The following is a 14909-nucleotide window of genomic DNA, read 5'->3' as shown; positions in this document are numbered from 1 at the left end:
GCACTTTACCCTCAGTGTTGCTATGAACCTAAAACTGCTCTTGAAAATAAGCTGATTTTTTTTAAAAAAAGGCCTGAGTCCAGAGCCCAGTCTCCTTCCTCGATCCCACAGTGCCTTCCTTTTCTAACACGGCCCTGCCCAGCAGCCTCCCGACTGGGCACCGTAACAGTGCCCCATCCTCCTCTGAAAACCGGTAGATGCTTACAGCTGGGAGGGGCCAAGTGACCACCCGTCGGGAAGACTGGCAGACTAGGCCCACCTCTGCCATTGCACAGCTGTGCGGCCCCCTCCAATGCTGACATGGCACCCGCACCTGTGGTCTTCCTCCCTCCCTCTTTGCCCTACCTGGTGGGTGTTTGAAAATTCAGCTGTGATTCACACTGTGGATATAAGTCATTATTTTAAAACAACAAAGAAAAGCCTCTTAGGCGGGCTTTCTGCTAAGTTTTGCTGCATAAACAGAAAAGCAATCATTTGCTCATTCTTTAGATGGCGGAAAGGAAGACTTCTTCTTATCTCTCCATGATGTCAAGGAGGTCACCCCACACGGTGATGGGTCTGCCTGGCCTTGCTCTCCCAGCCACCCATGCCAGGGAGACGGGGCATCCCCGAGGGGACACCCCACCAACTTGGCCTCCTAGAAGGACCAACAGGTATGTGGCCCTGGGATGAACCTTCCTGAGTAAATGTAAAACAAGTTGAAAAAGAAAAGAAGGAAAGGGTTTGGGATGGAAAAGGGCCAAGAAGGGAGAAAAGGACCAGGGAGCTGCCACGCGTCCCATGTGGACGTGAGGCTGGCCTGAGGCCAGAAGCTCTGGCAGACGTTGGGCTGAGTGAGCAGGAAATGGGTGGTGAGAACCTGTCATCCCGTCCCCTCGCATACGTGTCCCAGACAGAGAGCGAGGGGGAAGCCAGGAAGGCAGATGAGGCCTGGGGGCTGCGGCCCTTCCTGTGCTTAAACTCAGGGCTTGTACCCCACCAGTCAGAATTAGAGAAAACTGAGGGGTGGTGTTCAGATGACAATGGCAATGATAGCCACCGTTTTCTGGAATGTGGATTCCTTCCGAGGCAATGGACAACATGTTTGACAACCGTCACCTCATTTAATCTTGACCATGAGTCTACAATTGTCATGACTCTCTTCGTCTAACAGGAGAATAAACTGAGTTCATTTGCCCAACCTAGTAACTAGCTAAAAAACAGTCCTGAGCTTCATCTAATGCCAAAGCCATGCTCGCCCTCTGGCATCCTCAGAGGGAGGCAGAGGTGACCAGGACCTTCTAGCCAGCAGATGAGAAGGGGGAGGTAGAGATGCTGGAGAACAGCCTGGAGGGAAAGGGGTGATGCAGCCCCACAAAGCAGATTTGGGGCAAGTAGACGGAGGGTACAAGAAAATAGATGTCAGCTCAGCACAAGGAGACACTCTGACCTATAGAGACAGCCCAAAACAGCCCCAGGCAGCACAGGCCGCAATGGAGGCCATCAGCCCCAAACCCTGGAGGCGGTGAGGCTGATATTGACAACCACCTGGCAAGAACTTTGGGGCGGAGATTCTACCTCGAATTCAGTTGTCTGTAAGCCAGCGGTTCTCAACCTGTGGGTCGCGACCCTTTCACAGGGGTCTCCTAAGACCATCGGAAAACACATATATAATTACATATTGTTTTTGTGATTAATCACTATGCTTTAATTATGTTCAATTTGTAACAATGAAATTGGGGGTCACCACAACATGAGGAACTGTATTAAAGGGTCGCGGCATTAGGAAGGTTGAGAACCACTGCAAGCCCTTCAGCCTTCATAGAGTGACCCATATGACCCTCCCCCAACCCTCTGCATGCATAGCAGAGAATATTGGTCCTACAGAGACCATGAGGATGCTCAGAGAGGTGGAGCAACTAGCCCAAGGTCACACAGTGGAGCAGAGCTGTGACTGGGACCCAGGTCTTCCTCCAAACCATTTTGGGTGTGGGTTGGAGTTTAATCAAGCTCACCTGAAACACTGGCCTCTGTTCTCACCTTTGTCATCCATGAGGCCGCCCCAGAATCAGGGCGGATCAGGATGTCTCCCTCATTCCCCTCTCTCAACTCGATAGTGGCCTCTTCACTGCCATGATTGTGGCTTGGCTTCAGGGCTGCATCCTCTCCCCCTGCACTGCCCTGGGTCATCCCAGCAGCCTCCCGACTGGGCACCTTAACAGTGCCCCCATCCTCCTCTGAAAACCGGTAGTGCTCAACTGTGGAATCACCTGGGGAGCTTTAAAATATATTAATACTCCTCCAAAGTTACACATGAAGCAACAGTACTCAGCACAGCATGGTGCTGGCATGAGTATCTACACATTGACCAATGGAATGGAATTGCAAATCCACAAACACACCTATATCTACGGCCAACTGATTTTCAATGAGGGGGCCAAGACTATTCAATGGAGGAAAGAATAGCCCCTTCTACACATGGTGCTGGGACAACCTCCTCTGAAAACCGGTAGTGCTCAACTGTGGAATCAGCTGGGGAGCTTTAAAATATGCTAACACTCCTCCAAAGTTACACATGAAGCAATAGTACTCAGCACAGCATGGTGCTGGCATGAGGATCTACACATAGACCGATGGAATGGAATTGCAGATCCACAAACACACCTACACATCTATGGCCAACTGATTTTCAACAAGGGGGCCAAGACTATTCAATGGGGGAAAGAATAGCCCCTTCCACACATGGTGCTGGGACATCTGGATAACCACATGCAAAAGTATGAAGTTGGACCCCTATCTCACACCATATACTACAAAAGTTAACTCGAAATTAATCAGGGGCCGAAATATAAGATCCCACTCTCAGATCTCAGCAGGAGGAAGGTCCCGATGCCTCCTAGAAACTGCCTTGGCTCGCTAGCTCGGCCCGTTGCAGAGGTCTGGCTGGGAGATAAAGACACTAGGGACTTCCCTTTTTGCAAAGTCCATGCAAAGCCAAGTAGAGAACATGGGAAGAGTGCTACCATGGGCACCCTGGGGTGTCACTGTGGGCATGCAGGATGCTCTATGGACACAGGGGCACTACCATGAGTGCTATGGGGTGATGCTGAGTCCTGTGGGTGCTTCCTGGCCTCTATGCGTCCTGTGGGGAGCCACAGTGCAGGTGCTGTCATTGCCACCATGGGAAGCCACTGTGGTGCTGTGGGGTGCAGCTATGTGCACACACAGGATGCTCCATAGGGGCGCAGGGGTGCCACATGGCCACTGTGGGTGCTGTGGGGTGATATAGCAAGCACGCTACCCTTGGGGCAAGAGCTCTGTGTTTGGGTCCTAATAAACTTGCTGCTTTTTAGAGGTGAAAACTAGAGTAATTTACTTCTAGGGACCCCAGTTGTCCTCACCTATAAAAATTGTATTAATACCTGCTTCTTGGGTTGTGGGGAGGATCAGCTATTATCTACAGAAAGGGCCCAGGGAAGATCATCAGGGCCAAGTGTAAACCACGGGATAAAGGCTCGGGAAGAACAGTTCATACCCGAGGTGGCCCCCAGCTCTCAGAACGGAGAGCTGACACAACCCAGTCCCATACTCAGACCTTTTTTAGACCAGGCACGGAAAGAGGTATGTGTCTCCAGGGTAACCCCACTGTTTGGTCATAACACCCAGCTCTCACATCTCAAGAGCCTGCGCCTCTTCAAAGAGGTCACCTTGGGAGGCCACATTACTCCAGGGGACTGCCATCGCTCAAAGCAAACAGGTATGTCGTGCTGGCAGTTTCCTCGCCCTCACAACCACCCAGTGGTTTGCCAAAAACTGAGGCTCTGGGAGATCAAATCGCTCGCCTGAAGTCAAACAGCTACTGAGAAGGCGGAGCTGGGACTCGGCCTCCATCAGTCTGACTCCCAAACCCCAGCAAACATTTCCCACAACAGCACATGCCTGTCTGCCTGTGGCCATATGGTCCTCTTTGTCTTTTTCCTGTGACTCTAACATTGATCTGTTTCCTGGCTAACAACAGGGGTAAGGCCAAATCATTCCGCTCCCTGCACAGCTTCCCTGAAGATAACCCAGGAACAATAACACGCTTGCTTCTTTTTCATGTACTTAAAGAAATTCTTGGCTAGCATGGCTCAGTGGTTGAGCGTCGACCTATGAACCAGGAGGTCACGGTTCGATTTCCTGTCAGGGTACATGCCTGGGTTTCGGACTCCATACTCAGTGTGGGGCATCATTGATGATTCTATCTCTTTCTCGCTCTCCCTTCCTTTCTGAAATCAGTAAAAGTATACTTTAAAAAAGGAGATTCTTTCCCTTCGTTCACCCAGGCCCTCAGCTTCCTCTGATTAGAGAAACATCCGTAGCAGAAAGGTCCTGGGGAAGTTAAGCCTTTTCTGACTCACTTTCAGAGCCTTCTCCTGAGTAAGAAAGCCATGCAAGACCCAGGTGCTGTGATAAGGCAATAGCTTCCTGTGAGGCTAGGACATCTGCTGCAGGAGGCTTACAATTAAGATTGTGGCCCGACAGCTGGCCAGGCTGGGGCGCTGCAGGGCACAGGCGCTATTGAGGGGGAGAGAGAGCCCACACCGGTGTCAGGCCTCACCACTTCTCTGAGGCTGTCCACTCGGGCCTCAGCCTGGCCCCTCTTTACCTGCCTCGGGGAGCTGGCCAACCTGCCTTGGATTGCAGCTGGGAAAATCCTGGCCGGCCAGCACAGTCCGAAAGTGAGAGGATGAACTGGGAGAGCAGGGGACTCTCAGATCAGTGATGAGGACAGTAACCCAGTGCTTCCCCACCACGGGCACCAGAGGCAACCAAAACTGCAAATGCCATCAGGCGGCTGGTGCAGCCCCCCTCCAAGGGCTCCCTCCCTCCAATCCCTCGGCCCTCACTTCCTGGGTGGACTCAGGAGCAACCCTGACCTGCAGTCCCCTCAACAGGGCAACCAGCCTCATGAGACCCCACTTGATCATCAGCCTCTCTCCCCACACATCACACTTGCTCCCCATTCCTGAACAAACATTTGGGGTGGCGACAAGAGTAAAGTGACCCTTCACCTGCCCTGCATTCCCCAGCAGGAGTCGAGAGCTCTCTCACTCAGGGAGGGCGGGCTTGGAGGGCAGGGAGAGGAGAGGAGATTACACCCTCTTATGTGACTGAGTTGAGATGCCGCTCCACCATGATGCCAAAATCATACCTCTTTCAACTGGTCTTTTCTTTCAGGGGTGGCAGGATTCTCTTGAGGTCTCTCTCTGATGGTGGCTTCAGAAGACACTCTGGAGGGAGAAGAGAGAGAAGTAAGCTTTAAGAAGGTGTGGGTTAGCAGGGCATGGGGCTTCTGGGGGCCAGCTCAGTCCAGATACGCACCCACTCTCTGAGTGCATGCTCCCTCCTTGCACCTCTGCAGGTGCAGCAGCCAGACAGGGTCCCCATGGCCAGAAAGACAGAACTCAGCACCCAGCCCCACACAGGTTCCCAGGATGGCGTCCCCAGGGCCTATGGATTGGGGCATATTTTCCGTCTTCTAACATCAGCCCCAGAGCCTGTGCAACGTCCATGTGATGACTTTGAGAGATGCTAATTACAACATCGCATCATGTTTCTTTGCTTCTAGCTAGAATATTATCAACTTGGTGTGGGAACTCCATTTTCCTTAGGCGGAAAAACGGCGCTCTGAGTAATTTTGGAAATGTGAAAGGGAATTAATCATTGTCTAATGAAAGCAGGCTTTTGGGGCAGAACAAACCTTTCAAGGTCTGGAATCCATGAAGAGATAAGTCATAAGAGGAGGGGCTGTTGGTGGTGAAAAAACAGCTCAGTCCCAGAGTGCAGGGGCCAAAGTCCCGCCCCTCCCACTTCCTCTGTCCGTATGACTGAGTCCCAGGTCACAGGAGAAGGATCAAATTCACTGTGCCCAGGCCACACACCTGCCTGCCAGGGCTTAGGCCAGTCCCAGGGGACCAGGTTATTCATGTGCACAGCTGAGGAACAAAAGCAAAACTTATAGCAGACGGGGCAGAGCCAAGTTCCCCGACCTCCCCTCTCCCCCTCCCCGCTCCGGCTGCCCTCAATAGCCAGGCTGCAGTGGAAGCCTGATCGAGTTTCAGGCTACCTCAAATAATTATGACAATCATCCCGACACCCTCTCCAATTCTATGAGAAAGTATTAGCACTTCAGGGATGAGGACCAGGGATTCCGAGGCATTAAATAAACTTGCCCAGGGTCATAGCTCTGAATGGGGGCAGAACTAGCACTAGAACTCAGGTCCCTGGGAAGTCAAGCCTGGTGCAAGTGCCATCTCCACAGTGAGAGGTGCAAGCAGGAGAGCGTGAGTGCAAGGTCTGCTCTGCAGTGCACCGTCCTCACAGAGGGCATTCTCGGGGCTCCCTGCTAACTGATGGGGAACAGGGCTTGGCCGGAGGATATTGCCTCCACCTCTACCTCTACCTCATTCATCCAGACATTGTCAGCCTGGGGACCTCATGCACTGGGGCCAGACTAAGGCTACAATCAGAGGAATTCATGATATATATACACATGCATGGACATATATTTTCTAACTACAATTCTCTAACTACACACTGAAAGTTCTTCCTTCCCCGTGCATCCTAATTAACAGATAGAATCTCTGCAAAGACTCTGTACTGAGTGCCCGTCTAAACCTCATTCTATGTGAGCCCACATGCAGACAGTGTGACTTTATACAAATGGGATCCTGCCACAGATGTTCTACATACAAGGCCGCTTATCAGGGATATCATGTCTACCCATGACTGTGACACTACACAGACCTTCGGAGTCGTTTTCACAGCTGCGCAGTGCCCCAGAGTGCCTGTGCTCCACAATATAGTTTCCTCCTCCCCATGGATATGTGGGGTATTTCTGTTTCCAGCCATTGCAACCTTCAGTGACACCCACATCTCTGTGTGGAAATGTCCGTGCACTTCCAAAAGCCTAGAAGCGGGTTGGCTGGGCAGAGGCTCTGACTAGATGCACACAAACCTCCTTCCCAAAATGCTGGGTGGCTTCCCCTCCCATCGCAGGGCAGAGGAGCCCTTTTTCTTGAGTGCAAATCGGAAGCCAGGGTTCTGTGGGCAGAAGGGCTGCTCCTGTCACCTCCCAGTGGCCTGGGACTTGGAGTCCCCTGGACAAAGGGAGGAGGAGATTTCTTAGCTCACGCAGATGGCCACTGCTTCACCGCCCGGGGGGCATTTCTGAAGACTCGGGCCCACCTGAGCCGGGAACTACATTTACTGGCTCAGAACTGATAATGAGCTTTTATGATCTCTGGGGACCACGAGGAACACGTATTAATGTCAAGCATGCCTGTCAGCCACGCAGCCTGGGTGAATGTCACACATTAACGAAATTACAGGCCGCAGCCACACGGGGAAGGAGCTGGGGGCTACATGTCGGCGGCGCGTAGGCCTGTCAATAACCGCATTACTTCCCAGCTTTTGCGCTCCCGAGCCTGAAGCTGTCTCCCGTCTTCACAGGAATTCTGCTTTCTTGCAGCCTGAGAAGAGATTAGTTTATTACCATTCTGCCCGGAGAGGCAAATCCCAGCACTAATCCTAATTCCCATTTAAGCAGATCTTCATTGTGTGAGGGAAACCAGCTGGGCTCGGAATGTCTTCCCCCTTTTCCCTGAGATCTCATTTCAGCCCCCTCCTCTCCGTGGAGGAGGGAGGTCACTGCAGATGTTGGACCCGGAGCCCTCCTGGGAGGGAGAAAAGAATCCCAGGGTTTAAGGCCAAGAGGGGAGACCGGTGCTGGGTGACAAGAGGCAGCATCGCATGACGGTGAGCCGGGTGACGGTGTTCGCTGTCGGCCTGGCTGTCCTGGGCTGTGGGAAGGAAGGGCCACCACCCTCCAGGTCACAGACTTGGTCTTGCTTTGTACTAAGATCCCACAGATGTGAGGTGGCACAGGCTGAAATGCCCAGTCCAGCCCTAACCAGTTCTGTGACCTCGAGCAAGGACTCTCTGACTCCACACCTCCACTCCTTGTCTGGGAAAAAGGGCTCACAACAGCCGATAACTCGTAAGATGTTGTGAGGATTGCATGAGGAATGTGTACACAAGATTCAGCAGAGGGCCCGCCATACACTATCCTATTCCTTGAATACAAGATTCTGGATTATATTCTATGGGTTTCTAAGAAAGAAAACACGGTCAGCTAATTAATTATGGCATGTCAGTTTTTATATGATGCATCCTGGTTTCAGAGACATTAAAATATTTAAAAAACAAAGCGTGCCTTAGACTCCATGAAATATTGCAAGAACCTAATCAATGGCAGTAAATGTGAGGACTATTGGCCAAGTCCTCCCATTTTGCAAAGTTCCACTCAAAGCTCAGATCTTTTTCCTCCTCTTCTTCCAAACAAAGCAAACGTGCACTGTGTGAGGAAAAGCAGCTCTTGGGTTATAAGGCAAATTCTGAGAGCCACTCTGGTGTCCTGGATGACGCCCAGAGGAGAGACTTTAATGATGTTTCCTACTCTACTTTCACCCTGATGGTTCCTACTCTATTTTTAAATTAAAATAGAACACATACCCAGCAGTGCAAACTCTGTGAATTTTCAAAAACAGGGGGCCCTGCATAACTGACACCCACATTGAAGACTCTTCTCAATTTTCCCCAATATTTGCTCCTCTTCCACCCATGTCTCTCAAATCATCCCTGACTCTCCATCCCCACCACCCCTGCCCCTTCTGCCTGGATCAGCCTCACCACTGCCTGTCTGCTTGCTGCAAACAGGCTCCCTTCTCCTTTGCTATAGGACTGGGCCCATCAATGTGGACCACCGCATCTCCCTCCTGCTTCCGTGGGTCCCCTGGTCTCCGATTGCCTGCACACGGGGACTTTTATCATCTTACCCCTGGTTTCCCACCTTTCCAGGCCCACCTTCAGGGCCTCACAATACGCACAGACCCCACAGTCAAACCGAACTCCTCTGCAGAATGTGGACAATCACAGCCCCACCTGGTGGGCCTGAGCTGGGGATTAGATGAGCTAACAGATTGTAAGTGGTTCCCTAGGTACCTGGCACAAAATAAGCAGTCCATAAACAGAGGAAGCAGGAATTGTGTAAAATAGAATCTGCTTGCTACTTACTGTAAAAATGGTAGTAGCCATGACCAGTGGTTCCAAGCTATACTTCTCAGATCCTTCCCTCCGCCCCTCCATCCCTCAGGGGTCTACACCCCAGACATATGCTAACACTTAATTCACAGCAACTGGACTTTCTGATATTTTATTTATTAAGTTTCCAGATAACATTGAAAACCACTATTTTATAATCTTCTGATATCCTAGATTCCAAGTCAGTAGGATTTCAGAGGAGAACTGGGAAGGCTTCCTGGAAGAGGCAGCAAGGAAAGGATGAAGGGAGGTGATGAGCCCAGTGATGAGGCTTTTCCCAGCTAGCTTCTATACAGCCTCTTTCTCTCTCTCTCTCTCTCTCTCTCTCTCTCTCTCTCTCTCCTTCAGCCACTCTATATCTCTTCCTGGCTCCTAGGTGGAACTGCTATCCTTCTGAGCCCTGTGACCACAAGGACTCTTGTTCCTGTGACCCAACAAGGGGTAGTGTCCTCAGCGAGACCCTGGAGGTGGCTCAGCTCTGGGTCCTTTGTCCCCACACCAGCGCCAAGCCCCAGGATCCAGGCTGAGCCACGGCCAGCTGATGCAGGGCTTATTGACAGATAAAATCTCTGCAGTTTAAGGCTCCGAAGCGAAGCCGAAGCTGGGGCTCTATATTGCTTTGTTTTAAATTAGCAACGCAGGGGGTTGGTGTGGGATTGGGGGAGAGGGAGAGGAGCCAAGGCGAGTTCAGGAGGAGTTCCTGCTGGGTCCTGCATCTCAGCTATTCCCCGGGCAGCCCCTAATGAAGCCGCATCCGGCCTCTGCATCTTCTCTCCACCTGCACTTGTCTCCCTGGGAGAGTGTCTGCCCCGCCCACTCACTCAGCCCCGCTCACCCTGTTCCCATAATGAGTCCCTGAATCGGCCTGCTAATTGTGCCCCTGGGTCACTGTGGGGCTGAGGGGGAGCCATGACATTCTCAGAAACATTGGGATTTATTTTTGCTCCATAAAGGGAGAGCCACTTCCTACATTTAATTGGGCAGTGCACAGTGGGCGTTGGCACTGCTAGCAAGGGTCCCAGTGGGCAAGGAACTCCCAACCTGAGTCCATTAGCTCTTGGCCTGGGAGGGTGGAAGTACCAGTGTAAGTTAACAAGTGAAGCTGTTTATTCTTAATGCAACTGTCATTAATAATCATCTCCCCTCTACCCCACCTCCCATCAGGTCTGGGCTTCGCTGCAAGCAGCACATGTCAGCCAGGGTCTCTCCTGCTCTCCCCAGTAGTGCCCGTGTGAGCAGACACCACCAGGATGCTCAGCGGAACAGGAAGGGCAATGTGTAGCCTCTGGGAGCCTGGGACCCCCTGTCCCCTGAGGGCACTGCCCTGCACTTGCTCTTATCCTGCCCTGTCTGGAAGTGCTTTCCTGTTAGCAGGAGGTGAGAACAATGGCTACCCATTGCATCCATCTGCTGGAGTTCATTTTACACTTATCTTCTGCCTCCCACACTTGTAGATAACATTCATCTGCCAGGGGGTATCATCGCTCTTCCCATTCTGCAGATGAGGAAAGTGAGCAGCAGCATTTTTATGTAATTAAACATGGATGCCCTGTTGGTGGAAAAGAGAAAACAGAAAACACAAATGATTCTATCCACCATGTCTGCCAAGTAAGGCTCCCTCACTCTCGCAAAGAGGGGGTGCCCGGCAGACCTGGAAGCCTGATGTTAAAAGACCTGTCCCTGAAGGTGGAACCTGGCCTGCCTGCCCCTACTCCAGTGTCATCTGGATGAGAAAACACACGAAAAACACGAAGACGTAACTCTTCTACCACGTGGCCTGTGTCCTCTCCAGCGAAGGAGGGACCTGAGGCTCAAAGAGGCCAAGCAGCACGTCTGCTTTCACAGAGCTGAATCAGGCTGAGGACCAGAACCCGCAACTTTGTTTTCAGCCGAAGTCCCCAGAGCCACCTCACCTGTGTCCAGCCTGCACGAGGCCACCCATAGGTCCCTCCTCCCGAGGACGCATCTGAGAGGTTCTCAGGCCACTGGGCTGTCTGCACAAAGATACCCGGGGGTTCAAAGGCATGAGAATAACCGGTGCTTCCAGTGCTTGGTTCAGGAAAGGCAGAGACGGTCTTAGTGCTGAACTTGGCTTTGGTCCTAATTCTGCCTCCACACATTCCAGCTCTTGAGCTCAACTCGGATCCACTGTGCAGTCTTACATGTACAGGGACCTCCACCTCTGAGAGTAGCAGTATGGTTACGCGCCGCCTAGCGGTATCGGTCAACAACGGGCCTTATATATACAGTGTTGGTCCCATAAGATTATAATGAAGCCGAAAAACTCCTATCGCCCAGTGAGGTCGGAGCAGCCATCATACCGTCCGCTAGTCACGTCCCAGGTGCTGTATGTTGTCGTGAAGTCGCAGCGTAACTCATTCCTCACGTGTTCGTGGTGCTGCTGGTGTAACTAACCTACTGCGCTGCCAGTCGTACGCAAGTATCGCGCACACGCTTATGTACAGGACAGAACACTTGATAATGGTAACCGACGACTATGTTACTGGTTCACGTGTTTACTATACTTTGTATTGTCATTTTAGAGTGTCCTCTTCCTGCTTATTAAGAACAAAGAGTTTGCTGTAAAAACGATGCCTTGTCACGCTGGCAGCAGCCTCGTTCCCTCCCGTGTTTATTTACCACATCTCTTGGTTGCATCGTTTTCTCTTGTGCTTGATTTAATCTCGTGTCGTTTTATAAATGTACTGTTGCCTCAGGGTACTGTGCTGGTAATGTCTACAGCCGTGTACAGGAATGTCCTGGCCTTCACATTCACTCACCACTCACTCACCCAGAGCAATTCAGTCCGGCAAGCTTCATTCAAAGTGTCCTATACAGGGGCAGCATCTACCTTTTATATTGTATTTTGACTGTCCCTTGTCTATGTTTAGATACACAAATACTTACCACTGTGTTATAAGTGGCTACAATATTCAGTACCAGACCATGCTGAACAGGCTGGTAGCCTGGGTGTGAAGCAGGCTAGGCCACCGAGGTGTGTGTAAGTGCGCTTTATGATGTTCACACAATGACCAAATCGCCTACCAACACATTTCTCAGAACATATCCCTGTCGTTAAGTGACACACGACTGTATGAAAAAGCCACATGACAGTAATAGAGATGTTTCCAAACTGGCTACCCTGCAGCTCACAAGGAAGCCGAAAGCTGAGAACTCATAACCTGAGCTGAGGGAATTCGGCCAACCCCATGGCCTACCGCAGCCTTCCTCCTCCTCAACCTGGGGCTGTTAACTCAGACTTTACAACCCACAGGAAGGTGGTGGGGTGGGGAAAACCACACCCCAATTCTTAGTAATTCCTCCTGGCTCCCTTAAATACATTCTAATGCAAAAAGGGGTCTGCAGGAGGTTGGACCGCAGCAGAATTAGCATTTTGATGGGTTTTCCCAACACGTGGAACAAGAGAGCTTTAAAATTCATAGTGAAGAGATTAATCCTCCCAGCTACACTTCTCCCTTCCCAGCTTGAAGGCCAAGAAGTTTTTACCCCTTTAAGACCTTGATTAAGAAAGAAAGTCAGGAACTCCGAGAGCTCAGTCTTAAGAGTCCTACAGAGAAGAGACAGATGGGTTTCCTATGTTGAGCGTACATGTAGAGCCCTCCAAACACAATTAAAAGGCAGAACCGGAGACAGGGGCGTGAAAAGGTTGTGACACTGTGTGGGGGTTGGGAGTGTCTTTAACTCAACAGAAGGACACAGCCTTCTGTTGGGTCCAGAGAGGAGCCTGCTGGCTCCTATCAGCAAGGTTCACCTATAGTAACTGACAAAGGCCATTTTTCCTAACACCCATGGTCACTCGCTCAGCAAGCATCTCCAAAATGAATTGCTCTGGGCTGGTGTTAGGTGCTTGGGAGAGAAGGATCTGAGGACAGTCCAGCCCAACAAATCCCTGATTTCAAGAAACTCAGTCTAGACAGAGACAGGGAAACTGACAGTTACAAAAAAAAACACATGGTGGTGACAGAAGCAAGTGTGGCTGCCCGGGGACCCCCAGGGAGGAGGGGGACCTCAATCAAGCTGGGTTTACACCCTTCGGGGAATTCTGGTCCTGCTTCAAAACTTGCTTTTGAAAAATTTATGTGATGCAATATTAAGTGTTGAAGGGGAGGCGGGCAGGGCTTCGTAGCGTATGCTCAGCCAGAGCATATAGATGGTGTTGAGGAAAATGATCCAAACCTGGAAATAAGGCCAGGAGAGGACTGTCTTTGCGACATCATGTTGGAACACTGAGTAGCAGGCCCCCCAAGGACTACTGAATTATCCAGTGGATTCTGGAGGAATGTAAACTTTAACTCTGGTGAAGTTACATGTGGATTTGTAGGTCTCGTAGAAAAGATAACCCCAAAGGTTAAGATTGCATTGCCCTGTAGGGCAGTAACCAGCTTTGTATCCCGTCCAACCACCTATTCCAGCATTCTTTCTCCAGTGCCTATATAACCAGCGTCTCTAATTCTCCGGAGAACCAGCTTTACCCTCCTGCTGGCTCCCACATTAATGAGCTCAATCAATCTCCGACCCTTGTTCATTTTACATTTATATGAGATTTTATAGAATTTACAATTTTTTGAAAATTATACTTTGGCAACACATGCCCAATCACCGCCCCCCCCCCCCCCCCCCCACACACACACACAATGCACAGGGGGAAAGAAATACAGCAAAATGTTATCTTTAGGTAGTCGGCATATATACACATGTGACTTTTGTAATCAGGGAAAAAAGTGATAAATATTATTTTAAATAGAGAAACACCCCCATCTAAAATTCCCCAAATTAATGGCTAATGCAAACTGCTTGCAAATCCCATCTGTGGACGGGGAGCTAAGCACTTTGTGTGGATGATCCCATTTAAGGTCTCACCACCACCCCATGTGAAAGGTACTATCACTCTCCCCATTCTCCAGATGCAGAAACAGAAGCACAAAGAGTTGGCCTCAGATCATAGGTCTGAGCGGTCAGAAGGGATCTGAAGCCCAGGCAGCACTGCCCAGAGGCTGCCTGCTTCACCACACGGCCAGACACCGGCCTCCCACGTGGAAAAGGAAGAAATAAACACATCTGCGGGGCTGCCAGGGTCAGGCTTGGAGAAGGCTGTGTTCCCACACGCTCCCAGAGCACACAGCGTGCTGGGAAGCCAGGCACAGGCCTCGCCGGCCTTGAACTGAATTCGCATGTGTCTCTCCCACACGTGCAGGTGGGGACCAGGTCTTCTCCATTCTTAAAGCTCCCATCACACTGGGATGGAGGCACAATAGGTGTTGCGCACATGTCTCAGGACACCTCTCCACCTGCTCTGGTAGCTAAACCTTCATGCACCCTAAAGCCAGCTTCGACTCCATAGCTCCCTCCATCTCTCCCTTTGCCCACACAGGCACTACAGACGGAGCTGGTTCACACCTCGATCAGAAAGCAAAGGGCAGACTGGCTTCAGCAAAGATGGGTTCTGTACGTTGGAAAGGGCCGCAGCCTAGGAACCCTAGAGGCCAAGGGCTCTGCCTCTAAATCACTGTGTGACCTTGGGCAAGTCAGCAAGTCTCTCTGGGACGGGGCACCGTGCCTTTCAAGTGGGCAGGAGGACCCACGGTGCTAGGATGCCCCAGATGTTCTGCCAGCATCAGTCTCGCTTTTTACATGCAGCGAGCGTATTTTATATGCACCAGGCGTGGAGCCCTCACCAGGGACCCACGCCTATTGATCCTCACTAAAGCTCTTCATGTGGCAGGTCACTGCAGGCTAAATCTGTGCGGAAATTGGGTTTTGAGGGA

General features: G+C 51.1%; 1 protein-coding gene across 3 annotated transcripts in view; it reads right to left on the bottom strand.

Moving 5' to 3' along the window:
• Positions 1-14909, bottom strand: part of TSPAN18 (tetraspanin 18) — a 182380-nt gene that overhangs the window by 116016 nt on the left and 51455 nt on the right. For all 3 annotated transcript variants that reach the window (XM_014543310.1, XM_005870745.2, XM_014543309.1), the window contains exon 2: positions 5174-5252. The gene's annotated coding sequence lies outside the window, so the exon portion shown is untranslated. The remainder of the gene's footprint in view (positions 1-5173; positions 5253-14909) is intronic.

The sequence above is a fragment of the Myotis brandtii genome, unplaced genomic scaffold (assembly GCF_000412655.1).
Source record: "Myotis brandtii unplaced genomic scaffold, ASM41265v1 scaffold324, whole genome shotgun sequence".
In the NCBI taxonomy this organism is placed as follows: domain Eukaryota; kingdom Metazoa; phylum Chordata; class Mammalia; order Chiroptera; family Vespertilionidae; genus Myotis; species Myotis brandtii.
Note: the sequence above shows the minus strand (reverse complement) of the source record. Positions and strands in the feature narration are given on the sequence as shown.